Raw genomic sequence first — 27,886 nt, 5'->3', positions numbered from 1 at the left:
CTTGACTTGAGGTCCTCGGGGAAACGTGAAGTCTGATGTAAACAAGAGCAAAGCCCTGAGAGGGTCATTAAAGTTTTCCTAGTCCAGTTACGGAGAAAGATTTCAAAGAGCAGTAATAAAAGATACATTCCTATTTTAAAGGGTGTCTTTTATTAAATTTCTCTTTAGAGCAGAGGTGGTTGCAGCATTCTGTGATTGATATTGACCCAGGGTCTCTCCTCAGCAGCTCTGGCCTGCTCACAGAAGCTGTGCCTTAAGCTCTGACCCAGTGTGGACAACCTTGCTCCACATTGCCCAGCCCCATCCTGTCTGTCCTCACTGCCCTGGGCCCTGCTGTGCTTGCAGAGCTTGCTGCACCCAGCCTAAGAGGGGTTCTCCCTTTTTGTACTTTTTGCAGCAATCTCAAAATTCTGAGTTTCCTCACTGCAAACAGACACACTGCTCAGGTGTTTGCCAGCCCCAGGTGCCACCAAAGGCACTGCAGAGCTGCCCTGGGCCAGCTGTGAGGGTGGATCATCAGCCCAAGCTGCATTGGGCCCCTGCAAGGGGCTGTGGCCACGGGCACTGCCCTGACCCCACTGCTGGGTTTGGCTGCCACGGCCACCATGAGAAAATAAACTGCCTTTGGAAACATTGGGGAGAACTGGGACATACTGGGGAACGCTGGGAATGCTGTGGGAGACACTGGAACATACTGGGAGTGATACTGGGGAGGACTAGGACAAACTGGGGACAATGGGGCCATTGCCGAGAAGACTCTGGGGACACTGGGGCATCTTGTGGATGACACTGGGGGGAACTGGAAGGGATTGGGAATGAACTCAGGTGTATTGGGATGGACTGGGCTGTTCTAGGAATGATTGGAGGGGTACTGGGGTTGTACTGGGTTCTACTTAGGATGACCTGGGCTGTACTGCGGTTGTATTGGTCTGTACTGGGGATGAATTGGGCTGTACTGGGAGGGACTGGAGAGTTTGAATGGGCTGTTCCCACCTCCACCGCATCCCATTTGCCGAGACTCCTGCCCATCACCACCTGGAGCCAGTCAGCGGCAGCGGTCGGAGACTCGTGGACGGTGCCTACGGTAGCCACAGCTCCCGTCATGCCCCGCAGCCCGATTGAGCCCCATTGGAGCCGGGACTACAACGCCCGTCATGCCCCGTGCTCCACAGAACCCCGGGATCCGCCCCCCCTTTGTCCCTTAAGTGTCCCCCAGATGCTCCAGGATCCCTCAGTGCCCCCTCAGCACCCATTTGGGACCCTCCAAAAGCGAACCCGGACCCCCTGAGTGCTCCCGACCCCACAGATGCCCGGTACAGCCACTTTGGGAATTCATCTCCTCTCCTCCCTCGCGGCCCCAGTGTTGGAAAAGAAATGAAATTTAGCCAAATGCTTAATTATAGTGAGTTGTGTGTGAACTGGTTTGTTAAAAAGTAGTTTTGTAGCCGTTGAAAGTGTGTTGGGTTTTGTGTGTAACCTAGCAGGTAGTCTTAGGGATTTAATAAATAATTAAACTAGTGCAGGAAAGTAAGAATGCTAACCTGTCTGGAGGCAGCATACAATGCTCTTAGAATAAGATAAGCAGAAGATTAATGATCTTGTTTGTGAACTAAGGAATGTATCACAAGGGGTCTGTGACCAGGCAAGGGGAACGGGGAACTGTTTCTTGGAGACTTTGTTGTGAATCGTATGTATAAGAGGGAAGCACCCATACGTGAATTTGGGGGCTCGGACTTTGGGACGTGAGTTCCCCAGTTCCCCGGGCCCTTAATAAAGCACCCACAAAACTTGTCCGAGTTTTGTGTCATTTATCAATCGGGCAACACCAGAGCCCCTCAGAACAGTCCTGCGCCTAAAACTCCTGCTGTGCCCCTGCCCTAAAGAGCCTGATTAGTACTCCTCAGAAGTTCTCTCGAACCGCTTACGTTTACCCGAGGACCTCAAGTCGCAGGTCAGACGCATAAGCGTCCCCCAAGAGCCTTCCTGGACCCCCAAACAAAGCGTTGGAGCCACTTGCTCCACGGCGTACGACCAGTGCTGTTCCAGTCGGGACTTCATCTCCCGTCATGCCCCGCACTTCCCACCGAGAGCCATTTCAGTTGTGCCTCGAAGTCCCGTGATACTCCGCAGCCATTTTAAACTGTATAAGCCTCGCGCCTACAACTCCATCACCCCCCGCGCCCCAGAGAGCCCAGTCAGAGCCCTCCAAGGGCCTGCCTAGACCCCGAAGGGCCCCAAATTCCTCTCCCTGACCTCCAAGGGCACCCCTGGACCCCCAAATGCTGCCCCGGACCCCGAACTGTCCCTTGGAATCCCTGAGTGCCCCTCCAAGTGCCCACCTGGCTCCTCCAAGTGTCCTCCAGACCCTCAAGTTCTCTCTGAATTCCCTCCCAAGACCCAGAACTGCCCCAAAATATGCCGCAGAAATGTCTCCAGGGACCCCGAAGTGGCCCCTTTTACCCTGTCTGTAAAAATGATGAAAAAGATTGACAAAAGGATTGAAAATAAGACTAATTAGCATAAAGAAGTGGAAATCAATAGCCACACTGCTCAATGAATTAATGAAGGGAATTGTGTTACTTGGAACTAATGACCAATAAATTTGTCGCCTGCTAAAAAGGTATGGACTTTTTAATATGAATATTAAATTTGATATTACAAATTGAGAATAATTCTTTTATAAATAAGAAAAATAAGTATAAATTTATTCAGTAAATTTCATTTTTAAGGGGAAGTGCATAATTATTTTTATGTTTTGGGATGTCAGTCTGTAAGAGATGGTCCAAAGATCCCTCATCTGCCTCACAACCGCCATCAAGGACGGAGATTGAAGCCCTCCCCAAGGACTGAGACTGAGACCCTTCAAATTCTAACCCAGGGGTGCTGGCCTGACTGGAGCGGGATTTCTGCCACAGGAAGCAGGATGTTTCCCATAGGAACCAGTCCTTAAACAACAGGCCCCACTCACTGCTGGCACCGGTTTGTGCTGTTCAGAACTGGACTGTCTGTACCTGTTCCCAATGGATTTATTCTCCACTGTTCCCTCCTGGCGGTAGATTATAAAAGAGCCCTGAGTTAACCAAAGACTTTGAAACTCTCCCCGACGTGACCAGACGGATCTATTGGCCGGACCATGAGGATTTCATCTCGCTGTTGGCAGCTATTTCCCCCCTCCTTTTCTCTGTCTCTCTATCCTTTATCTCCTTTCTAATCCTTCTGTTGCAACTGCTGTGGGCACTCAATAAAAGGTGCATTTGTTTTGGTTAATACTGAAAGTGCCCTGCTGTGTGTCTTTGCACCCTGAGATCAGTGAAACAAACCATCGTGACCCCCCTTGTACCAGGGGATCGTGGCACGACCTGATGGGGTTGCTGCCCAGTGTGTGAATGTGATCTTCTTGGTGGCGACTGCACTGCTTCATCTGCTCTTGCTTTCTGGTCTCCCTATCCCAGAATTACCTGTGCCGTCTGCTTTTCTTATATTGTGATTCTCTGTAGTTCCTTCAATAGTCAGCCCTTCGTAAGTTCACTCTTGGAATAGGGGATTATCACCTCCCCCTCATAGCGAGTGCATTCAAATGCACTGAATGCATTTTGCCTGCATTCCAAATATGGTCCATGTTTTTGATTTACTGGGGAATCTCTGTTTGTATTTTCTACCTCTGTCGAGGCTGGGATTGAAGGTACTTGAGATGGTATTTCACGTTCAGATTCAGGTGGTTTTTTTTTCTTATCAGTGACACAGTGTCGACGGAAGGAGACCAGGACACCAATTTGATCATCACAGGCCCAATTTTATTGATCACTACAGCGGGTTAAATACAGTTAATAATGAGCTTCTTACATATTGCAAAAGTTGAGCTCAGGATTGGTCAGTTACATATCAACACCTACGCCTACTTCTGCATTCCTATGGTTCTACTTTTAATACTTTCTACATATTCTCAGGATATATTCAGGAATAATATCTACTCCCTATCCTCATGTTGCAGCAAGGTCACTGCTGACCTTTCCTTTCAGCTTGCTGACTGCTGACTTTCCTCCTTCAGGTTAACCAGCGGCATTATGTCAGTATGGCCTTTCTCAGCTAACCAATTATTAATAATACTCTCCACATTTCCCCCGTTTTCTTCTTGAGCAAGGGGATTAGTTTGCCATGTTTTTGCTATTGTACGGCTGACCATGTTTTGAATGTAGTTAAAGATACAAGGCAAAATAAGCAAAAACAGTAAAATTACACCCAGTAGTCCTATAGCATAGATCACAAGGTTCCTCAGCCACGGTCCAAGTCCTAAGCCTTTAAGCCATTCGTCAATTCCTAAACCGTCTTCTTCCTTAAGTTTGTGAAGTCCCTGTTGTAATTCTTTTATCTTAGTGTGAATGGACACCGAATGATCAGATAGATTCATGCAACACATTCCCTCGAACTCTTCACATCCATGCCCTTTTGCTAAGAGCAAAAAATCTACAGCAGCTCTATTTTGCAAAACAGCATGGTTAACACTTTGCACATCTGCGGTTAACATGTCTAGAATTTTTGATGTCTTGTTCAGCTCATCCTTGGCCCAGCATCCTAACTGTTTTGCTAAATTCATGGCTTTATTGGCAGATCCTCCTGGTAAGATAGTTGAAACCACCACCTGTTTGAATGTACCCCAAAACTGCGGATCTCCTATCTGGCTGCAGTCTAAGTCATGTATGCTACGTTTTCTCCTCTTTGAATTTTGACTCAGCTGCATTAGCAAGGACACATTAGGGTGAAACAATGGCAATTTTCCCAAAAAACAGGGTCCACCCTGTGGTTTAGCTGGTATACCATTCCATGCCCTGTCTCCACAAATCAAAAATATTCCTGTGGGTAATTTCATTGGTGCTGTGATATTTGTGCCGTTACATTGACTGTAATGCTGTGGAGAGAATTCACTCACATTCAGGGATGAATCTAGGGTAGCCCATGTTTCTTTAGGTCAGTTTGATTTCTGAGCATCCCAAAGTTTGAAGCTAAACCATCTGCCAGCTGTAGTGTTAGATATACTGGCATTTGTACTTCCAAAAAGATCCAATTCTTCAGGAGGAGAATGCAAAGAGGTGTTAAGTGATTGAATTAGTAAGCATTGACGATAGCCATCACTCTGACCTGCAGTATACCCTTGTTGCACTGGCAATGTGATGTTTGACATGTTAGACATACATAAGGTTTGATTGTTTATCAAACTACAAAATTCTCCAGGAGACCACACCGGAAGTCCCACCAGGCATGTTCGAAATGGGTTAGTGACTCCTCCAAGACTAAGACAAAGTGATGATTGGTTAGTTTGATTAGCAAGTGTCACCCATAAATTTTCCCTTGGTTGACTAAAGTGTGTTATTCCTACTGCTTCACTTGCTACAGCATTGAGCAGTATAACAAGAACAAACCTCATTTTTCTTTCTGCTTCCTTTGCTTCTCCTTTCCTTCTTTCTGCTTGCTTTGTTTTTCCTTTCTTACCTGTCTTTTCCCTGGTTTGCTAGATTGTCTATTGTAAGGCTGAGTCAATTTTTGAATATACTGATCTAATTCTAAATCAGCATCCTTGCTCACAGGTATAGCATAAGTTTGAAGGCAAATCAGCTTTACAGCGAGCTGCTATGATGCGTGAGGCTTTATTAATTTCAAATATTCTAAGGTTTTCCTGCAATTTCCACCTAAGATATGCTGTAACTACTTGTTCTGCACTCTCAAAAAGCTGTAATCCTAATGACCTCTGTGAATACCAATAAACCTCATTACAATCTGCACAATGCAAAGCTACCCATGCATAGCACTTATCTTTATCCTTTTTGCAAACATAACAAGGAAGTGAATATAAGTAAGGACCAATATAAAAGTCTGGTTCTTCAACCCAATGCAACCAATTCAATGGTGGTGATTGCAAAGCCTCTTCAGCCTTCTTACTATATGAGGCTAATAGTTCAAGCTCCTTCTTTAACACAAGGCGTATCTTATTTCGTAATCGTAATTCTTGTTCATTATCTTCCTCAACAACTATATCCTCCCGAGGGTCCCACAACTGTAAAAATGTCCTAATCATAGAAAATTAATTAACAATCACTGATATCTTTGTTCAAATGAGATCGTCCCCTTTTTGCCTTCCTTTTCTTATTTGTCTTCAATCTTGCTGCTCCTGATTTTACTGGTCCTGCCACTTGCAAACTCAATTTTTGCAACTTGTCAATGCAGCAATCTAATGCCCTATCAGGATCCCCTTTGAAGGGTCCTATAATTGAATGCTGTGTTAAAGGCACTAATTTCCTACACCTTATAGAAACTATACGTGATTTACTTTGAACTTTAATTCTATTCACAATACATTGTACCTCCCATCAATAATAAGCAAGAGTTTTCTGTTCAGGAGACTCATAAAGATTTAAAGCTATATATGCATTTTGCCCTGTTTGTCTCCTTAATTCATCTTGCCAGCTTTTGCCCCATGTGTGCTTGTGTTCACAAGTGTGACACCACAAATCCCACAATAATGATTGTTCTATCCAAAAAGTTCTTTCACAACCCCCACAATGTAGAGCTATCCAGGCAGCACAATGTGGATTGTGACAGTCAAGGCAATGTAGTTTCGCTGGATTTGTTAAGCGAAAAGTTGATAATGAATCAATAAAACCAATCAACTCCTGGGCTGTCCGATAATGACGTGTCAGTGCTCTGTCCACCGCTTCCGAGTACCCCTTCAATTGTAACAGTAGTGGTTGTAGGACTAGAAGCAGTTTCTTCCCCAGTCGCTCCCTGTCCTCCTCCGTAAGGCGATCCACCAGAGGCTGCATCAAAAACAGGTTTAGTCCACTTAGCAGGCACCCACAAAGGCCCTGTAGTTGAGGAAACACAAAGATACCCCCGACCCCAATATAATACTTTTGCAGGTTTTTCCCATAATCCTGTACTTGGGTTCTTATACTTAACCCAGACTTCTGTTTCCTTAGTATTTTCCTGACCTGACCTCGGATAATGTTTCATTGCAGGAGGGGTATCGTCTTCCCCAAAAATGCATCAATGGTTAATCACATACAAACCCTTAGCCAAACATGCTTGTGGATCTGCCAAATCTTGATGCTTTTCAATATACTGCTTAAGGGTACCATTTGCTCTTTCCACTATTGCTTGTCCAGTTGGAGAGTGTGGAATACCTGTCACATGCTTAACAGACCACTGATTCAAAAATTTTCGAACCCTAGCACTTACATAAGCTGGACCATTATCCATTTTGATACTCTTTGGAACTCCCATAACAGCAAAACAACTTAACAGGTGTCTGATAACATGTATAGCTTTTTCTCCTGCCTGAGCCGTAGCCCATATGTAATGACTATATGCATCTATGGTGACGTGCACATGCTTGACTTTACCAAATCTGGCTATGTGTGTAACATCCATTTGCCATTTCTCATTTATTTCTAAACCTCGAGGATTAACCGTGATGCCTAGACCTATTCCACCATTATGATAACTACATGTTGGACATGCTCTGACAATGGCCTTGGCTTCTGACAAACTCAGCTCAAAGTGTTTTGCTAAACCTCTTGCATTTTGATGATATCTACTATGTGCTTCTCTGGCCAATGTGTGCTTGTCAATAGGACAAGAATTATCAATGGGTAGGGTAACCAATTTATCTGCATGTTCATTCCCTTCTCCTAAACCTTCAGACCACTTATGACTCCTAATATGAATCACAGAATATGCTGCATTTCTCTCTCGTAAAGCCTTCCTTAACTGTATCAGTAACTCATACAATCGTTTATTATTCACTTCCTTAATTGCTGCTTCCTCTATTCGTTTGACTACTCCTGCAACATACATAGAGTCTGTGACCACATTTAAAGGCTCCTGTAAGTTGAACACTGTCCATACTACTGCAAACAATTCCAGGGTTTGTAAGCTATCTCTGTGTGTATTGTTCCTTTACTAATTCATGGGCGTGCATAAGACTCTCCCTTTTAATGGCCATTGCTTAACCATCACTGGTCTATCCGTTTTCCAGGTGAGTGGAATGGGGAAAGTCCAAGAAATGGCAATCACCCCAAAGGGTGCTGATTAGTTAACACCACTCCCAATTGTGTTAAAATGTCCCTTCCAATTAAGCAGGAAACTGTAGGAGGCAGTTGAACAATTGAAAACACAGCAGATACATGTTGATTCTCAATGCACACAGACAAAGACGGCGATCTGCTTGCCAATGTAAATCCTCCTACTCCTGTGAGCATGTTTGATGAAGGAAATAGCGGCCAATGTTGTGCCCACGCCTCTGGAGAAATGATGCTAGTATCTGCTCCTGTATCCAATAATCCATAAAGGGTTATGCTTTGATGCCCATAAGTAATTTCAACCTTTTGCTTTGGTCTATTTTGTAAATCCACGGTTAAAAGTGTAATACCAGTAGAGCCAAAAGATTTTTCATTCTGTGTTTGCCCAGTAAATGATTGTATTCCTGATGTCATTTGTGATAGTGGTACCAATTGTGCAATGCATTGTCCTTTTGTAATTTTAATCGGAGGATAAAGGGTGTAAACCATGATTTGTATTTCCCATGTAAAGTCCGCATCGATAACACCAGGCAAAACAAATAATCCCAACATAGTTGTAGAAGAACGTCCCAGCAATAATGCTCCACATGTTTGTCCATTTATTATAAGAGGGCCCTTTATTCCAGTGGGTATCCTCTCAGGCCGGTTCGTCATTAGTGTGACGTCTACTGCTGCTGATAAATCCAAGCCGAGGCTCCCTGTTGTTGCGGGTTGCAGACAGGAGGTAGCAGCGATGTTACGGCAGCAGCTGGTGTCTCCGATGTCACGGCGGCAACTTGTGTCTGTCCCTCATTGCCGCATCGGTAACACTTGATGAATGGTGTCGAAACTCGTTGCGTGACTGCCAGTGAGCCGCTTCGGAGAGGAGCAAGAGCAGCTAACACCTGATTCTGAGTAGACTCTGCTTGTTTTTGCAACCCTAATCCTAACTCCTTTAAAGCTTCTGCTATAAATGCCTGTGAAGCTGTTGGCATTAATGCCATTCGCTCTAATGCTTCCTCAATAGTCCAATTTGCCCCTAAAGTAGCTAACACTCTCTGGGTTGCTGGATTGCTATTTTGCAAGGTACACTGCTTCAATAGCGCCCCCTTCATGTAGTCTGCAACACCTGCACGATCTATAGCAGTAGCTGCTCTATCAATAAAATTTCCAAATGATTCTACTCTACCTTGTTTAATATCCAAATAAGCCGGTAACCCTCCTGGCTCTTTAACCATATCTATTGCAGCACACACTAACCGCATAGACTGTCTAAGTTTATCTGCTCCCGATATCATCTGTACCTCTGTACGCAAATATGCCCCTAAACCCATCAGCTCCTCTACTGTCACTCCATGTAATGGGTCTCCCTGGGCTCGTTGTACAGCAACCAACTCATTCACCAACGCCTGCCAATGTGCGTTAAACAATAACTGCTGATGCTGAGTGAATATCAACCGAACTATTCCTCTTAAATCATTAGGACATAAAACCTGAGTATTGAAAAGATAATCTAGCATTTGCCTAACAGGTTCACTTTTTACTCCAAACTGACTAACCGTAGAACGTAGCTGAGTTAACAGCTTCCAATCTAAGGGAGTATATTCTGCTATATTATGCGTAAGGTTCCCCTGTGCATCATACTGTGGTGTGTATGTGACTGGACATGCAAGACTAGAAGCTATTTCCATCCCCTCACCATCCCCCATTTGCATTACTTCTTTCGCCAAAGCAGCCCAAGCTTCCCTCCTCTGTTTTGCCATCTCCCCCCATGGATCACGGTGTGCCCCTGGGATGGGATCAGACCCTTTAAGGGTGCTATGCTGCTGGCGCTTCGGTGCAGACACCGAGTTTTCGCACGGGGAAGGCAGTGAAGCAGAGGCTGGCTCGCGCGGTGGAAGCGGCCCCCCCGCTGAAGCCGTAACCGGAGCCGGCTCACTCGGGGGAAGCAGTGGAAGCAAAGCTGGCTTGCTCCCACCCCCACCATCTGACCCGCCTGAAGTTGGTGGCGGAGGCAAAGCTGGTTTGCTCTTACCCCCACCATCCGACTCGCCCTCCCCCTCTGACAGGAAAGGTGCAGACGGTTCCACTGCGCCTATAGGAAAATCCTCCACACCACTTTGCTGGGGACTCTTAGGCATAAGTACCTTAGTTACAGAAGGTGCCAGGGGATCATCCTCACGACCATACCCTATATTCCTCTTATGAGCTTCTGTCGCCCTTTCTGCTGCCTTTCTCTCAGAGACCTGCTGAAGTAACGTGTTATACACCACCCGCCATAACTTCCCAAATTTCTTTGCTGACTTATCATCGTCTAACACTGTATCCCACAGTATTTCCCCAAACTTCTTCCATTCTGCTAGCTCATGAACTGTATGAGGGTTAGAAAAGATACCCTTAGCATGGCCATAGGCTAATAACCCTCGTAACTCCTTTTTTAAATCTATCCCTTTTATCCCTCGCCACTCTAAATACGTGGCGAATCAATCATACGCTGCTTGCCTATCCATACCTATTAATCAGCGGGCGCTGTTGCAGCTCTCCAGGCTCCAGTGGACATGTATTGGCTTGAGTCACCGTTATGAACCTCAAGGGTGCTTCAAATTCCGGCACCGTCCCGGCTGCAAGGACCCAAACCCAACTTCCTCGTCCGTGGCGTAATCCCCTTTTTCTTTTAATCCAAGAAAAAAGGGCAGAGATTCAGCTTTGCCCTCATTCTCCACCATTTGTCGACGGAAGGAGACCAGGACATCAATTAGATCATCACAGGCCCAATTTTATTGATCAGTACGGTGGGTTAAATACAGTTAATAATGAGCTTCATACATATTGCAAAAGTTGAGCTCAGGATTGGTCAGTTACATATCAACACCTATGCCTACTTCTGCATTCCTATGGTTCTACTTTTGATACTTTCTACATATTCTCAGGATATATTCAGGAATAATCTCTACTCCCTATCCTCATGTTGCAGCAAGGTCACTGCTGACCTTTCCCTTCAGCTTGCTGACTGCTGACTTTCCTCCTTCAGGTTAACCAGCGGCATTATGTCAGTATGGCCTTTCTCAGCTAACCAATTATTAATAAATCTCTCCACAACACAGCCTCACAACCATGAGTTCTGCAGCCTTTCATCTAAGGCACAAAATGGCTCCCTCTCTCTTATTACAAGGCCTGGATGGTACCAAGGAGACCATGGTGATACTGGGGATCCAAGGAGGCCATGGTGACACCATGGACACTCATGGAACCATGGGCATTGTGACACAGCAGGGCTTCATGGAACCAAGGAATCAATTGTGACTCTACCAAACCTCGTGGAACCAAGGGCCCATTGTGACACTGAAGAACTTCAGGGAACCAGGAGTCTCTTGTGACACAGGGGGTACTCATGAAACCATGGAGACCATTTTGAAACTTCAAGGCCTGATGGAACCAAAGGGTCATTCTGGCACTTCTGAGCCTTGGAACCAAAGGGACCACAGTGACACAGTGGGGCTCTGTGGAACCAAGAGGCCATGGTGACATTGTGGATGTGTCATTGAACCAACTGTCCATGGTGACACTGCAGGGCCTGATGGAATCTTGGACACCATTGTGACACTGCAGGGTGTCATGGAAGCAAGGGGCCATTGTGACACTCTGGGGCCTCTTGGGATCCAAGGGCAGTTGTGATACCATGGAAATTATGGCAACTATGGCACCATGAAACCAAGGAGACCATTGTGACCCTACAGGACCCCATGGAACTAAGGATTCGTGGAACAGTGCAGGACACATGAAACTGAGGGGCCATTGTGAAGCTGTAGAACCAGAAGAGCCGATTGTGACACTGTGGGCCCCCATGGATCCAAAGGTCCATTTTGACATTACAGGGCCTCATGGACTCCTGGAGGCCACTCTGAAACTTTGGGGCCTTGTTGAATTAAGTGGCCCTGCAGGGCCTGATGGAACCAATGAGACCCCATAGAGCCAAGGGTCCAGTGTGACCCTGTGGTACCAAGGTGCCATGGGTTGACCCAGGCCAAATGCCAGGCATCCATGTGGGCTGTTCACTCACTCCCCTCTGCAGCTGGACAAAGAGAATTTAATAAAGGGTTCATGGGTTGAGATAAGGACTCATGGGTGAGATCACTCATCAAATACTGTCCTGGGAAAAACAGGCTTAGCTTAGAGACGTGAAATTCATTTATTACTAACAAAATCAGAGCAGGAAAAGGGGAAATAAAATAAGCCCCTCAGCTCCCTCCTTCAAGCTCTACCTCCCATCCCAGCAGTGCAGGGAGACAGGGAATGGGGCTTACGGTCAGTTCATCGCCCATGGCTTCTGGCCCTGCTCAGGGACAAGAGTGGTTCCCCTGCTGCTCCATGGGTCCCTCCCAAGGGAGACAGTTCTGCAGGAGCTTCTCCCATGTGAGTCCATTTCAGGGGCAGCAGCCCTCTGCAAACTGCTGCAGTGTGAGTCCTTGCCAGGGACAACAGTCCTTCCCAAACTGCTGCAGCATGGGTCACTCTTCCAGGGGGTGCATTCCTCCAGGGAAAGGCTGCTCCAGTCTGGGAGCAGGGCCCCTCTCTCCATGGCTCTCCTACAGGGTGCCTGGGTCTCCAGGGCCTGGAGCACCTCCTGTCCCTCCTTCTGCACTGACCTGGATGTCTGCAGAGTTGTTCTTCTCACATGTTCTCCCTCTGCTTTCCTCTGGCTGGAGTTACAACGGTGCCACAATCTCTATTTTGATTTCTTTTTAAATCTGTTATCACAGAGGCATTGCCACCATTTGTAATTGCCCAGCCTTTGCCAGCGGCAGGTCCATCTTTGAAGCCACCAGGAATTGGCTGTGCCAGACACGTCGGAAGCTTCCAGAAGCTTCTCACAGGAGCCATCCTTGTGTCCCCCTGTGAAATACAAAGCTGTGTTTCATGTCAGGTACATACAGGCAACGTGGTATTTGTGATTGTAATATGTGGGACAGTTATAAAGACGAATTCTAATAATTACTGAGGAAAGTAAAGCATGGAGGAAGGCCTTTGAACCTATCTCTTGTTCATAATTAATCTTTATAAGTCTTAATTTGATTTAGAAGCATTTGAAGTAAAGCTTTGAGGATGTTGCATTTTGACAGGGACTTTCTGCTTGTAGCTAAGCCTTAAAGAGTTTTGCAATAATAACCTTTTGAAGTATAATTTTGGAATATTGTTTGTAGTAAGGATCTTTGAAACTATAGCTTTAAAATATATAAAAAGAAACATGCTTATCTCACACCTTAACAAAACAGTGAAAAGAAGCCTTAGAAAGGAAGATGAACAACAACTCAAGGATTATTAGTTTCAACCAACAGAGGCTGGACATCACTCTTATGAGATTTATAGTCCTTGCAATTAAAAAGTGGATCCACATCTGGAGAGCTGGACCTCACCATCTGGAAGATTTCTTCCTTCTTTCAGAAACCAAACCACCACCCTCTGGGGATAGTCCTTTCTGAGATACATCCTGAAAAAACTAAATCACAATAGGTATCAAATTGTGATGTAAAATTTGGGAATAGAAACTGCTGAGAAAGCTGATGAGTACCCCTATAAATACCTGTAAGCCTCAACTGTTGGTGTGCAGTTGGAGGGAAAACTTCCCCCACTGTACCCAGCGCTGTATTGCTCATGCTTTACCTTAGTAATTAAGAAATTTATTGCTGCTTGAATATTTGCCTAGTCAAGCTTATTTATAACACAGTGCCCAGAGGATGCTCGAGGGATCTCTGTACCTCATCCCCTGGGAATGCTTGTGAGAGGCTGGAGTGGGTGTCCCTGTCGCTGTCATTCCAGGCCACTTCCAGGGTCTGTCCCTGTCCCTGTCACCCCAGGCCATTCCCCAGGGGGTCTCCATCATTCTCACCCCAGGGAATGCCTGGGGGGTCTCCCTCCCTCTCACCCCTGTGCCAGAGGGTGCTCAAGGCAGTCTCTGTCCCTCTCAGCCCTGGGGATGCTCGGGGTCTCTGTCTCCTCACCCTGGGGGATGCTCGGGGTGTCTCCATCCCTCTGGCCTCAGGCAATGCCTGTGCAGGGCTGGGGACCAGGGCCTCTGTGTCCCTCTCACCTCTGAGGGTGCTCGGAGCTGGAGGGCTCTCCGACCTTCCCACACCTGAGTGAAGGTGAAAATGACACCATGGGAACGCAACTGCGGATCTGCTCGAACTTGGATTGTACTGAACAAGAAATGGAAAGGAGTAAGGGAGTGAAAGAAATCAGAAATGTTCTCAGAGAGAAAGAAATAGGAAAAGGCTCTGGCCCCAACTCCTCAGCTCCCAGGGACACCCGCAGGGCGCAGCGCCCTTCACGATTCCAGCCAATCAGAAGAGGCGCTAACCAATTTCCAGCCAACCAGAGCTTTTCTCGCCGATGACTCACCGGTTGCCAGGCGGCCCCGCAGAGCCCGGTGGTCCCGGAGCGGAATTTGGGGCTCGGGCCGGGGGGACGGATCCGCCCCGGGGGGGTCCCCGAGCCCCTGCCCAGCCCTGGGGCCGATCGGGGGCTCCCCCACCCAGCAGCCGGTGCTGCGGGGCCGCGGGGCAGAGGGGAGGGAAAGGGGGGTCCGGGCTGGGAGCGGAGGAAATGTGGGAGGAAGAGGAGGGAGAGGAGGAGCAGCTGCAGGAGCGGGAGAATCGCGGCGCTCGAAGCCCCCGCACGCCGAGCCTGCAGCACCCCCTGCCCTGGGAGCATCGCCCCCAGCCCCGAGCCGCAGGTGAGGGCGGAGGCCGAGCTCGCCCCGGCTCCAGCTAGGGGTCTCCGGGAGGATTTTTTTGGACAGTGTTCGGAGCCGGCAGATCCCGGACTCGAGCCCCGGATATCTCCGGGCTCCCTAAGAGGAGCTTTTTCGGGGCGAGAGGAGCCCCGATCGCACCTCGGGAGGCCCCCAGGGGGTCCATGTGGGGATGGCCCGGTACCGACGGGGCGGGATATTGGTTTTGGGGATCCCCGTGAGAGCCGGGGCTGTGGAACGGGGGACCCCCAGGGCAGAGAGAGGGGAAGGGGCAATACCGGAGCTGGGGGACCCCCGGCAGCCCGGAGATGAGGCGGGGACGGGACCCCCTGACTCTGACAGGGGCGTGTCCTGGGGTGACTTCATGATGTTCGTACCCCCATCGGTCTGTTTAGCCCAGAAATGAGTTCTGTGCCTTTAAGGCCGGTTTGAGACCGACGGGGAGGAGGAAGAAGCAGCAGTTTGTTTTCAGAAACTGCACTCACTCCGCCACATTCCGGCACCTGGACTGTTGTGATGCCTTAAGGAGATGGAACAGAGGCCAGACAGAGCTATGAGGAATAAAGTGGATTTTTACTGAAATGCCTTCAAAGGCCACACCCCGGCATATGGCAGTACCTGAGCCATAGCTGTGGCTCTGCCTGGATGAGCAAAAGAGGGCTTGATCACGAGATCTCACATTTTTATAAGTTTTAGTCCATTTGCACATAACTCTCCAATTAATAACTTCAAATTATGAAGTTTCATCCTCCTTGTTTGCCCACCCTCCTCTTTTCACATTGTTTATGCTTTGGGTCTGAAGTTTGAAGAGATTGTCCTTGAGTCTCCAGCTAGAACAGGATTGTTTTGTCTTCACCACCCTGAGAAAAGATCCCAGTACACTTAATATAAAACTAAAAGCTGCACACCAAAACAGAACAGAAAAACTTAAAACCTAAGGTATCAGTTGTCTGCTGACAGACAGACAGCAGGACAGAGCTCTCCTTTGCTTTTAGTTAGTTTTTAGCTCGCTGGGGCAGAGAAGTTCCCTGGACTGTGGTTTTTCTTTTTCTTTGGAGCTCTTTAAACCTGCTCTGGACTGAACACCGAGAATACCACAGGCACCTCACACCTGTCGCCCACCTGGCCGAGCCTGGGCCGCGGCATTTCCAGCGCTGGAGGGACTGATAAGAGACTGAGAAGACACTGATAAGAGACTGATAAGAGGCTGAGTGAGCCCAGCTACAGCCCATGGAAGGAATTTGTGAGTTTGTAATCTCTTTTGGAGCAGCAACAATTTTATTGTTTAATATTGTTCATTTGTTTTGCTGGTGAATTCTTTGCCTGCTAAATAAACAGGTTTTTTGCAATTTTCTCCGGGGAAATATTTTTCTGAATCAGCTGGGAAAGAATCTGCTTGAATCTCCGGTCTAGAGGAAACCCCTTTTGGGGATTTTCTCCCAAATTTGCCATAAACCAGGGTAGGATGGTGGGAAGTGGGGGGAGCCCCAAGTGGCTAGATTGAGGGGAGGCTGGAGAGCAGGACCCCAAAACCCCCCAGAATCCAAAAGCAGGACCCTGGAAAGAGGAGATCCCCAGGACACATGGCATCCCCAGCAGCCCTGAGATGGGGTACTAAGCAGAACCCGAGAGTGATGAGACTGGAAATGGGAAAATCCGGGTGGCATTTTTTTAATTCACTCTTGATTTCTGGATATCAGGTGACTTCTAGGAATGGACTTGGGTGGGAGGAATCCCCAGCCGAAGGCATTCACACCTTTTTTTTCCCTAAACCAGGATTTTCCCCAAACCTTCCTACTGTGATATCCCCTGTCGCACTCTGGGTGAGCTCATTCCCAAACCTGACCCTGATCCTGGTCTCAGTCTCACTCCATGTTTAGACACACTCACAGTTCTCTATTTAATCTCATCCCAGTGCCAGACTCGTCTAGCCCCAGACCCAATCCCAACCCCAGCCCTAAAGCCAATCCCATGTCTAGCCTTAACCCCAATCCCAGCTCTAATCCAAATCTCAGCCCCAGCTCTGACCCCAGCCCAAATTCCAGCCCCTTCCAAAATCCTCAGCCCCAAACCAAATCCCAGGTTCAGCCCTTCTGGGGGTTTGGGGGTGTCTCTGTTCCTGTGACCCCAATGATGTTTGAGTGGGGTCACAGCAGGGCTGAGAGGGACAGAGACCCCTCCGGCCTCCCCAGGTGTGGGAAGGTCGGAGAGCCCCCCCAGCCCCAAGCACCCTCAGAGGTGAGAGGGACACAGAGGCCCTGGTCCCCAGCCCTGCACAGGCATTGCCTGAGGCCAGAGGGATGGAGACCCCCCGAGCATCCCCCAGGGTGAGGGGACAGAGATCCCCGAGCATCCCCTGGGCTGAGAGGGACAGAGACTGCCTTGAGTAACCCCTGGCACAGGGGTGAGAGGGAGGGAGACCCCCCCAGGCGTTCCCTGGGGTGAGAATGATGGAGACCCCCTGGGGAATGGCCTTGAGTGACAGGGACAGGGACAACTCCCTCCAGCTCCTCCCAAGCATCTCCCAGTGTGAGAGGCTCAGAGACCCCTTGAGCATCCTCTGGGCACTGGAGAAAGTAAAGTTGTTTCCGGTCAGAAATCAAACTTACCCTGCAAAAAATGACTTGAATTTGCTTTTCCCACAAGACACTTTTGATGGAAATGCAAAAAACCCCCAAACTTTAATAAACTGACAGAAGAAGCAAATTCACGCAATTCCAAGTTCCATTAGTCCTGCACAGCTCCAGCTCAGCTGCTGGCCAGTTCTGATAACAGGAAAGTGGAAATTTGGCCGAATTCAGATTTTGAAAAGGAAGGTAAAGCTCTCTGTAGGTGTTAACAAGGTTGATAGGGACAAAAAGACAAAATACTCTTAGATTTGGCAAAGCCCACCAGTCTGTGAAAGAGAAAAGGGGGGCGGGCAAGAGAGAGACAGAGACAGAGACAGAGACAGGGCAAGTGTGACATTGTCCCCTGCGTCTGTGGCCTTCCCAGGGTGGGGGTTTTACACCTGAGCCAGTTTGGGTAAGGGGGGTGGTGTTCAACCCCTGATCAGGGATTACCCCACTGTTTCAGGTTGCAATGGAAGATGTAACCAAATGCATGTTTTCAATGCCCATCTTCATCAACTTCTATAAACAGGTGGGGCATTGTTCTTTATCTCTTCTGTGACTCACCCCTGATAATGCCCTCCAGGGGAGATATCTTGTGCTAATTTCCATTGAGTGTCACTGCAGGACTGATAAAATTCTATCATCCCATTGTGGGATGCTTGGCCCAGGGGGAGGATCCAAGCATTCCTACCTGGATATAAGCTGAGACTGGCAACACCAGGAGCAGCTTGCCTACTGGATTCCCAGAGGACAAAAGCTCCATAACCACCATGGGACCTCCAGAGGAAGACCAGACACTTCAACAGGATCACTGCTTCGACAGAATCACCTTCGTCACTCCAACAGGACTGCAGCCACCATTTAATGGGACAGCTGCAACCACCCTGACCAACAGGGTATTGGGTTATATCCTGATTCTGTCCGTTTAAGGCAGTGTTTCTGTATCATTGCCTTGATCTTCATTTTCTTATTAAATTGTAATTCTGGCTTAGACCCTCCCCCAGGTTTGCCTTTAAACCAGAACAAAGCTAAATGTGCTCATCCCTTGTTATTCTCCCAAAACAGGATTTCCCATCCCGAAACCTTTTTCAGATGGAGAAGGAGGCTGCGAGGAAGAGGAAGATGCCCCGGGATACCCAGGCAGGTGAGGAGGAAGTCAGTTCCTCTTTCCCCCTCTCTCCTGCTCCATCTCCCAGCCCAGCACGGCCCCTGGCTGCAGGACACCCCTGCTGCCAACGCTGTCCTGCCAGGGATGCACTGGGGGGATCTCCTTCCCCTTCCCTCTGGTACGGAGGCAAATCCCATCCTTTCCTTGTCCTTCTGCCCCCAGACAAAGAGATGAGGATTGAGACCAGGGAGGACAAATCCCCACAGCAGAACCTCGTGGAAGAGGCTCTTATGAGTGACTCCAGGGCACAGGAATCCAACAGGGAGGAAAATCTCCAGAGATTCCACAGGAAGAGGGGCTGCAAACCCAGCCCAGGGTGCTCTGAGTAGGAAAGACCCAGCCTGAGCCAGGAAGGTGGGCAGAGCTTCAGCCAGAGCTCGGAGCTGGTGGTCCATGTGCAGCTTCATAGGGAGAAGCCCTACAAGGGCTTGGAGTGTGGGAAGAGCTTCAGGCAGAGCAGCACCCTGATCCGTCATCACATGATCCACACTGGTGAATGGCCCCACGAGAGTGAGGAGCGTGGGAAGGGCTTCAGCTACAGATCCGCCCTCATCAGGCACCAACAAATCCACACTGGGGAGAGGCCCTACGAGTGTCCTGAGTTTCAGAAGAGGTTTCACACCAGCTTCAATCTCCTCCAGCACCAGCGGATTCACACAGAGGAGAAGCCCTTCCGCTGCCCTGAGTGTGGGAAGGGCTTAAAGCAAAACTCCCACCTTGTCACCCACCTACACATCCACACAGAGGAGAGGCCCTACCAGTGCGCCACATGTGGGAAGAGGTTCACCAGCAGCTCTGACTTGACCAGACACCAATGCAGGCACCAGTAAGGGAAGCTGGAAATGCCCCAGCTGCAGGAGGAGCTTCATCCCCCATGAGAAAACCATGTTGGGAAGAGATTGGGTGATCCATGTTCCCTGTGATCCATGCTGGCAAGACACCTGTCCCTATTCCTTTCCCTGTCAATGACATGGTGTGGAACTGATGAACATGAGGGTCTGGCCATTGGCATGTCATTACATTCACTCCCACCTCAGGTCACTGCCAGGGGCAGGAAAGGGACTCTCTCCCTGAGGAGAAGGGTGTCCTTTCCAGGTGGGAGATATATGTTGCTGGGAAGAGCCAGGCAGCTGTGTTGTCGTTTTCCCTGTAAACAGTTTCATTTATCCCTTCTGTTAGCAATATTGTTTCTCTTCTGTTTCTTCCTTATCTTGTTGCTGTTTCCAATGAATTGTTCTTATCCCAGCCCAGGATCTTTGCCTTTTGTGCTTTCCATGGGAGGCAGGAGGGCAGTGAGGGCAGTGCGGTTTTAGCGAAAGCAGGAAATTGGGGAATCCCATTCCTGAATCCTGGTATTTGTCAAAGGTGTAAAGGATTGGAGAGGTGGAATTCAACTTTAACCCAATTTGTCCCTCAGAATTAATGATGGGATATCCAATAGATTTATATAATATTCCTCTAATTGATTCTAGTCATGATTAGAAGAAAGAACTTAACTACATTCATTTACTCCACAGTTCAGGAGCTATAGCAATTATTGGAATATAGTGCTCTAGGAAGCAGTTTTGAAGTCAACAGGGCCTTGCTGGAGTTGTTGGAGCCCATTGCAGGCAGAGCCTCCTGCTCCAGCAGGAACTGCATTTCCTGGGCCATGAGCAGGGCAGGTCCCGCTGCAGGAAAAGGCCCAGGCCAGCCCCAGCGCAGGGAAGGGCTCAGCACAAGGGCAGAGTGCCGTGCCGGGAGCTGTGCCAGGGAGAGCCTGAGGCACCAAAGGCACCTTGGCAGCTGCTTTCAGGCCATGGCCAGAAGCCTCCCTTGGCAGCCTGGCCTGGTGGGCACCACTGCAGAGCTGCTGCCTCAGGGCTCATTCCTGGCTGGGCTCTGAAAAGCCACTTCTGCTCCAGGAGCCTGACTGGGAAGCCATTGGCCTCAGCACCTTGGGGACAAGATATTAATGACAAAACTCTTCATGGCAACAGAGCCAAGGCAGGGGCAGAGGAAAGGGCAGAGCCAGGCCCAGGGGACAGGGCTGCCATGGTGATGGCTGTGAGGTCACTGCCCCTGCAGCAGCCTGGCTGCCCTCAGCAGACATTCTGGCCAGAAGCGTTGTGAGGGCACCCAGCACATCAGAGAACCCACACTACAGGAATTCTGTCCCTGGGGATGAGAGGGTTTCACTGGCTCAGGCTCCACAAAGTTCCTGATCTTGGACAATTCCTGTGATGGGGAATCCACTTCTCTGGAAAATCAGCTGCAGTTTCGAGCTACTCTCATACTTGTAAATTATTTCCTCCTTCTAAGATATATAAATCCACCCTCATTCAGTTTAAAGATATTGGCCCCTGTTCTGTCATTGCAAGATTCTGGAGAAAATAACTTTGATCACTAGTTTTCCATTTTCTCAGACCTTGGAGAAGACACAAAAATCTCCCAGGATGGGGTTTGGAGGCCTCATCACAAAACCAGCTGGTAGAGGCTGATGGCTCTGGGCTCAGTGGTGTGGAGACTGAGGGTAGAATAGGAGTAGCCTGGGAGGGATGGAAGGGTGGTTTCAGAGAGGCTGGAGCTTTTTTTTCATAGTGGGAATGAGACTGAAGAAGACATAATAGCACCAAGGGCAGCTGGGGAGGCCCAGACTGGACACCAAGAGAAAGGAATTTCCTTGCCAGGGCAGGGCTGTGGTGCAGCACATCCCCAGCAGGAGCCTGGAGCAGCCCAAGGCTTTGTGTGGGCTGGCAGAGGCAGGCATGAGGCAGAGCTGTCAGCAAAGGAAGGTCCCAGCCAGGTGGGGCAGCCGGGGGATGCCGACAGCCTACAGGGACAGAGGCACAGTTTTGCTCATCATCAGAGTCACCTTTCCCTTGCTTGTCCCCAGCTGCCATAACTGCTACCAGTGCTCTCCTCTACCTGGAACCTGGGGAGACTTTCTCAGTCCTGTCCCTCAGATGAAACTATTTATATTATGAGAAATTTCAGTGTTTCAATCACTTTTTGAATTCTTCAGAAATTTTTGAGCACACTCAGAGGGACTGGATCTGATGCAAACAGCACCAAAGCCCCAGAGGGTCATTAAAGTCCCTGTGCTGTGTCTGTGCTGCTGAGCTGGGCCGGGCTTCTGGCCCAGATGCTGCTCCTGGCAAGGGCAGCACTGCAGAGAGACAGCTCTGGCCAGGAGCAGCTCCTGTGCACAGCCCAGCAGGGCTGGGGCACTGCCAGGGCCCCTCAGGGACACCAGCAGGGCACAGACAGAGCTGACAGGGGCTCAGAACTGGCAGGGGCTGTGGCATGTCCCAGAGGGGGCTGTGTAACAGCAGCACCTCTGTGGCTGTGTCACAGAGGCACAGAGCAGCCGCGATGTCAGCAAGGGGCTGTGTGACAACTCTGAGGGGGCTGTGACATCAAAGAGCTAGCTGTGACATCATGGAAGGTGGCTCTGTGACATCACAATATGGGTTGTGATATAGAGTATAAAAATCACAGAGCAGCTGTGTAATTTTATAGAGAAGGCTGTGACATCACAGGGTCACTGTGACATCACAAAGCTGCTCTGTGACATCACACAGCAGCTGAATGACTTCATATAGATGCTGTGTGACATAACAGAGTGGTTGGGGACTCATCACAGTAGTTGTATGAAACATCACAGGAGGTTGTATGAAATCACAAGTAGCCTGTGACATCCCAGAGGGCTGTGTGACATCACAGGTGGCCTGTGATATCACAAGGGGAGTATGTGACATCAGAGGAGCAGTGTGACATCATGGGTAGCAGTGTGACATCACAGAGATGTTGTGACATCACAGGGGCTGTGTGATATCACAGGAGGCTGTGTGAAATTACAGGTGGCTGTGTGACATCACAGGGACAGCGTGACATCACAGCGGCAGTATGACATCACAAGGGCAGTGTGACATCTCAGGGGCTGTGTAACATCACAGGAGCTGTGCGACATCATGGGGGCTGTGTGAGGTCACTGGGGAGGTCCCTCTGCCCCGGCCCCCCCCCCCAGTTCCCCCCAGAGCAGTCCAACCCTGCTCGTGCACAGCGAGGTCCCCTGTCCCCCCGGGTCCCCCCGCCCCCGGCCCCACAGCCTCCCCCAGAGGATGTTCCACGAGATCGACCCCAGAGCCTGACACGGGGACGGGGGGCCGGGGCCCTGGGGGTGGCACGGGGGACACGGACCCCCCGTGTCCCCGAGGGCCAGAGCCTGGACCAGGGCTCCTTCACGCTGCTACCAACGAGGGCTTCAGAGCGCTGAAAAAATCCCCGGCAAGGGATCAGCAAAAAACAGATCTAATATCAAGGGACAGCAGCACAAAGTTCCTTGGCAAGAATCACTCTGCTCCTGATTGGAAACTTCAGGCACACTGAGGAAACAAAGCAACAACAAAACCAAACATAATCCCGGCAATCAAACCAGAAATGAACCGAGAACTGTCCCTGTGTGTGTGTGTTAAACAAGGACAGTGAGGGTAAGGCTAAAAGTAATACGGCCTAAAAGATTAACAGAGCTCAAACTTAATAGGACTTACCTTATACCTTAACCCTAACTGATATCTTAAAAGAACAGCACTTAACAGTATTTGATCTACCTTATAACCCATGGCTTACTAATTTGAAGGAGGAATAACACCTAACAGTATTTATCTTACCTAATACCTTTTATTAAAAGTAACAACTTCACTAAAGAACAACTCTTAGAAATATTTAACTTCGCTTAGACCTTGTGACTTAACCTTCCTTACATGGCCCAACTGACTCAGCTATCCAAGGCACTCAAACCCCTCAGAGAGCAGCAATTCTGCCACATTTCCCCAGCACAGGCACTCCTGTGTGCACAGAGACACAAAAAGTCAGTGAGAGGCACCTGTGAGCAATTCCCCTGCGGACTGGAAATGCTCCCTGTGGATCCTTCGGCATCTCCCCAGCAAAAGGCAAAGGATTGAGCCTGGAGGAGTGGAGTGATCGGCCCAGGCTCTGTGGTTGTTCGGGATCCCCGAGTGCAGCAAACGGGAGAGTTCCCGGCTGGGAGAGGCCCCACTCAGAGGGAGTCGCTGGCCCAGGAGAGCTCCAAGGGCTCCTTTTGGAGCACTGTTTGCAGGGCCCCAAGAGAGGGGCTTCAGTCCCAGCAATGGCTCATCCTGGCCGCACTTGGCACCAACAGCTTTCTTGGGCAGTGTGAGAACAGGGATATTGTACCACTGAGGGAACAAAAACAGCTCCCAGGGCTGCTGCTACAGAAACTAGGAGCTGGTTGGGCAGCAGCAGTGCCTGGAGCAGACAGTGTTTGTAATGAGCTGCAGAGGAGCTGAGCCCAAGGGCTGTTGGCCAAGGCCGAGGCCCAGGGAGCATTTCTCAGCTGGCAGGGCGGCCTGAGAAGGGAAGGGGGGAATGCAGCAGCACAGGTTCATGGAACCAAGGGACCATTGTGACACTGTGGGGCCCTGTTACACCAAGGACCATGGTGACACTGTGGGCCCCTGTCAGACCAAGGGACCATTCTGACTCTGTGGGGCCCTGTGACACCAAGGGACCATTGTGACACTGTGGAGCCTCACGGAATCATGGAGAGCACTGAGACATTGCTGGGCCTAATGTAACTAAGGGGACTGTGCTGACACTGTGTGGCTCCATGGAATGTAGGGATCACTGTGACACTGAGAGGCCCCATCAAACCAAGGTTCCATTGTGGCACAGCCAGGCCTCATGGAACTGTGGAGACCATTGTGACACTTTGGGGTGTCATGGTGATAGTGGAACCCTGGAAAAAGTTAAAGATAGAATCTAAAATGTTAGGCTTTGTGCTTTCCCAGATCAACTGTACCTGTGTAAGCAGTATGATAAATTGTATAATTGTTAGATGTGATGATTGTTTAGTAATTAAATATAATTATTATATAACCATAAGAAGAATAATGAGAAACTATGTTGGAAATTCAGAGGGGGGCTAAATCTATGTATACAATAGAACAATATAAGTTTTATAACGATAGAGTATAAAACATAATCATTTCGGATGTATGGTCAGAGTCAGATTTGGGTTGAATATACCCCTGACACCCAGAGCTCTTAATAAAAAACACTGCATATAATCCCCGTGATAATGCATTTTTGAGCACTAACATTTTGGCGACCCCCAGATGGGACCGTGATGAGTGCTGCTGAGCAAGTTCGCGACTCGATCATGCTCCAGCCAGCACCGAGGGATTCTCGGGGAGTGCATCGGCTGCGACCGCTCCCACCACTCACAACATCCCCGGGAGAAAGGTAAGGTGCTTTTTACTTTGGTTTGGATGCCTGCCAATAAGACACAGCGAAAGCTACGCTTGGTTGGGCTAACGGAATTCCTGTTGGTGTAAGCCTAGGCGCCATTCCGTAAGACAATCGCGAAAGCGTTGCGGGTTCGGCATTTGTGGTATTTTTGAAATGGAGAAACTTAAAGGGATTTTGGGCAGTAACACCCCTATCCCGCAAATTTCTCCTTTGGGGTGCTTATTAGCACATTGGAAACAAGGTAACTTTGGGGAAGAATTACGTAAAACTAAGTTGATTGATTATTGTAATTCATGGTGGCCAGAATATGCCTTGGAGAACGGTGAAAAATGGCCAAAATACGGTACTCTGCAATATAACACTATTTTGCAGTTAATGTCGTTTTGTAAACAAGAAGGAAAATGGGATGAAGTCCCATATGTTGATCTCTTTTTCTACTTACGGGGAAAGCCAGAATGGCAGGATGAATGTGGATTATTAGTGGTGAAAACATCTGCAAAGTGTGGGGTTTTTGAGGGACGTTGTTTAGAACACTTGGTGTTAAGAAAAAGCTTGAGTAGGGAAAATTATACAGATATTGATTTACAAGTAGCTCCAATAGGAACAAGACAACCTAACCTTATCCCACTTGTTTCATCTGTCCCTATCCCACTACCTGCTCCTCACCCACCTAGTCCTGAACCTGTGTCGTCTAGTACACCTTTCCCTCTTTATCCTCCTCTCCCATCATCACCTGATCTCTGTTCCTCGTAAGATGAGCAAAACCTAACATTGATAGGAAGGAGAAAGAGGTATGCGAGTGAAAAAGATAGCAATGGTAATGAATCAGTGACCCCAATAGCCCATAGAACCCGGAGTCGGTCAAAGCTTGCCCCAGTTGTGCATAGAAAAGGCATAAGCAAACAAAACCAGACTGTGATTGCCCCCTTGCGACAAGGTGTCGGAGTGGAAGGGCCAGTATTTGTAAAAGTGCCTTTTTCCCCGGCAGACTTAGTAATTTGGAAACAGTCAGCCGGAACTTATAGAGAAAATCCTGCTAAAGTAGCACACATAGTAAAAATGGTTATAAAAACTCAAAATTCTGACTGGGATGACATACAAGTAATATTAGATACTCTGATGGATTCTACTGAAAAAGAAATGGTACTTAAGGCAGCCAAAGAGAGGGCAAGATAAGATATTAGAAATGGACAAGTAACAGGGAGTTTAGATGTGAATTTCCCAATTGAGGATCCAAATTGGGACCCTAATTTATTGTGCATATGAGAAAATTACGGAAATATCAAGAGTGGATCCAAATAGGAGTTCAGAACACTGCGCCCAAAACTATAAATTGGTCCAAACTCTATGAGGTTCGACAAGAAAAGAAGGAATCTCCCACTGCGTTTTTGGAGAGGCTTAAGGAGGTAGCAAGGAAATATACAGACCTCCAAATGGATACAGAGCAAGCAAAGGTTCAACTCGCTCTCATAATCTTGGGCCAATCACAGGACGACATTAGTAGAAAATTGCAAATATTAGAAAGAGAGAAATTAAGGAATTTGGATAAGCTACTTGAGGTTACCTGGAAGGTATATAACAATCACAAAAGAGAAGTTAGTAAAAAGGAGCAGCAGAATCTTTTGGCAGTAATACGAGGGAAAGGAAAACCAAATTTCAGGGGACATAACAGGAGTGGTCAGGGTAGGAGACCAGTTACCCAGGGGTTAAGCCTGAAACAATGTGCATATTGCAAGGGGTTGGGACATTGGAAGAGAGATTGTCCAGAATTGTTTCACCAGGACAATCAGTTCCAGCAGGGAAATGCTGCCAAAGCCATGGTGTTAGGAGAATATAACTAGCTGAACTTGTGGAACAGGTTCAAGAACTCACCACCAATATACAATAGAATTTAATCCACCAATACTTCCAGTAAAGAAACCAAATAGGTAAATATAGGTTAGTGCAAGATTTGAGAGCAATAAATAAAAAGGACATTTATCCAGTGGTAACAAATTCTCACACATTGCTAACATCCGTAAAGGGGATATGTAAGTGGTTTACTGTAATTGATTTAAAAGATGCATTTCTCTGCATACCCTTTGACAAAGAAAGTAGGAAACTGTCTTTGAGTGGAAAAACTCAGGGAACGGAAGAAAGATCCAGCTCACCTGGAAATGAAAAGAACTTGCCAACCCTATTTGGAAGCTAACTGGCAAAGGATCTGGAGATTTGGACTGAAAATGGGCAAGTACCAAGAGACCAATTATTGTTGCAGTATGCTGATGATATACTCATAGCTACAGAAGAAAAAGCAACCTGTATAAAGGTAACCATTGAGATTTAAATTTCACAAGGGCAACAAAAACTAGGTACTAACCATGTCCAAGCTATTTGTGCTATTCTAGAGCCCCAGAATTTACATGAGCTGCGAGTCTTCCTCGGGATGGCAGGATGCTGTCGCTTGTGGATCATGGACTATGTATTGATTGCGAAACCCCTGTATGAAACTCAGAAGATGGAGCCATTCACCGGGGGCAAACCACAGAAAAAAGCCTTCCTAAAATTAAAGGAAGCACTGACAACTGCTCCAGCATTAGGGTTACCTGATCTGTCAAAGATTTTCAGCTGTTTGTACATAAAAGGTTGCACCTAGCACTAGGAGTCCTGACCCAATGTCTGGGAAGCTGGAAAAGGCCAGTGGGCTACTTTTCCAAACAACTTGACAACATAAGTGCTGGGTGGCCCCCATGCCTGCGGGCAGTAACAGCTACTGTGATCCTGATACAGGAAGCCAGGAAACTTACTATGGGAAGGCACATAGATGTCTATGTACCACACATGGTAACCACTGTCTTAGAACAAAAGGGGCTGGTATGTGACTGCACAAGGACAAAGAGTGGAACCCCCCCTTGATAATGAGAGAAGTTCTACAAATTAAACATAACGAATGTCACTGGGGAGCAGAGGCATTGGTAAAATTGCTAAAGCGGAGTTTAATTTCAGTACGGATGTTAACAATGGCAAAATCAGTAATGTCAAAATGTGATAT

General features: G+C 48.2%; 1 pseudogene; it reads left to right on the top strand.

Moving 5' to 3' along the window:
- The window catches only part of LOC134429051 (olfactory receptor 14A16-like), a 76,138-nt pseudogene that overhangs the window by 13,246 nt on the left and 35,006 nt on the right, over positions 1–27,886 (top strand).

Source organism: Melospiza melodia, chromosome 25, assembly GCF_035770615.1.
Source record: "Melospiza melodia melodia isolate bMelMel2 chromosome 25, bMelMel2.pri, whole genome shotgun sequence".
Lineage (NCBI taxonomy): Eukaryota > Metazoa > Chordata > Aves > Passeriformes > Passerellidae > Melospiza > Melospiza melodia.
This window is presented reverse-complemented; position numbering and strand designations above follow the sequence as displayed.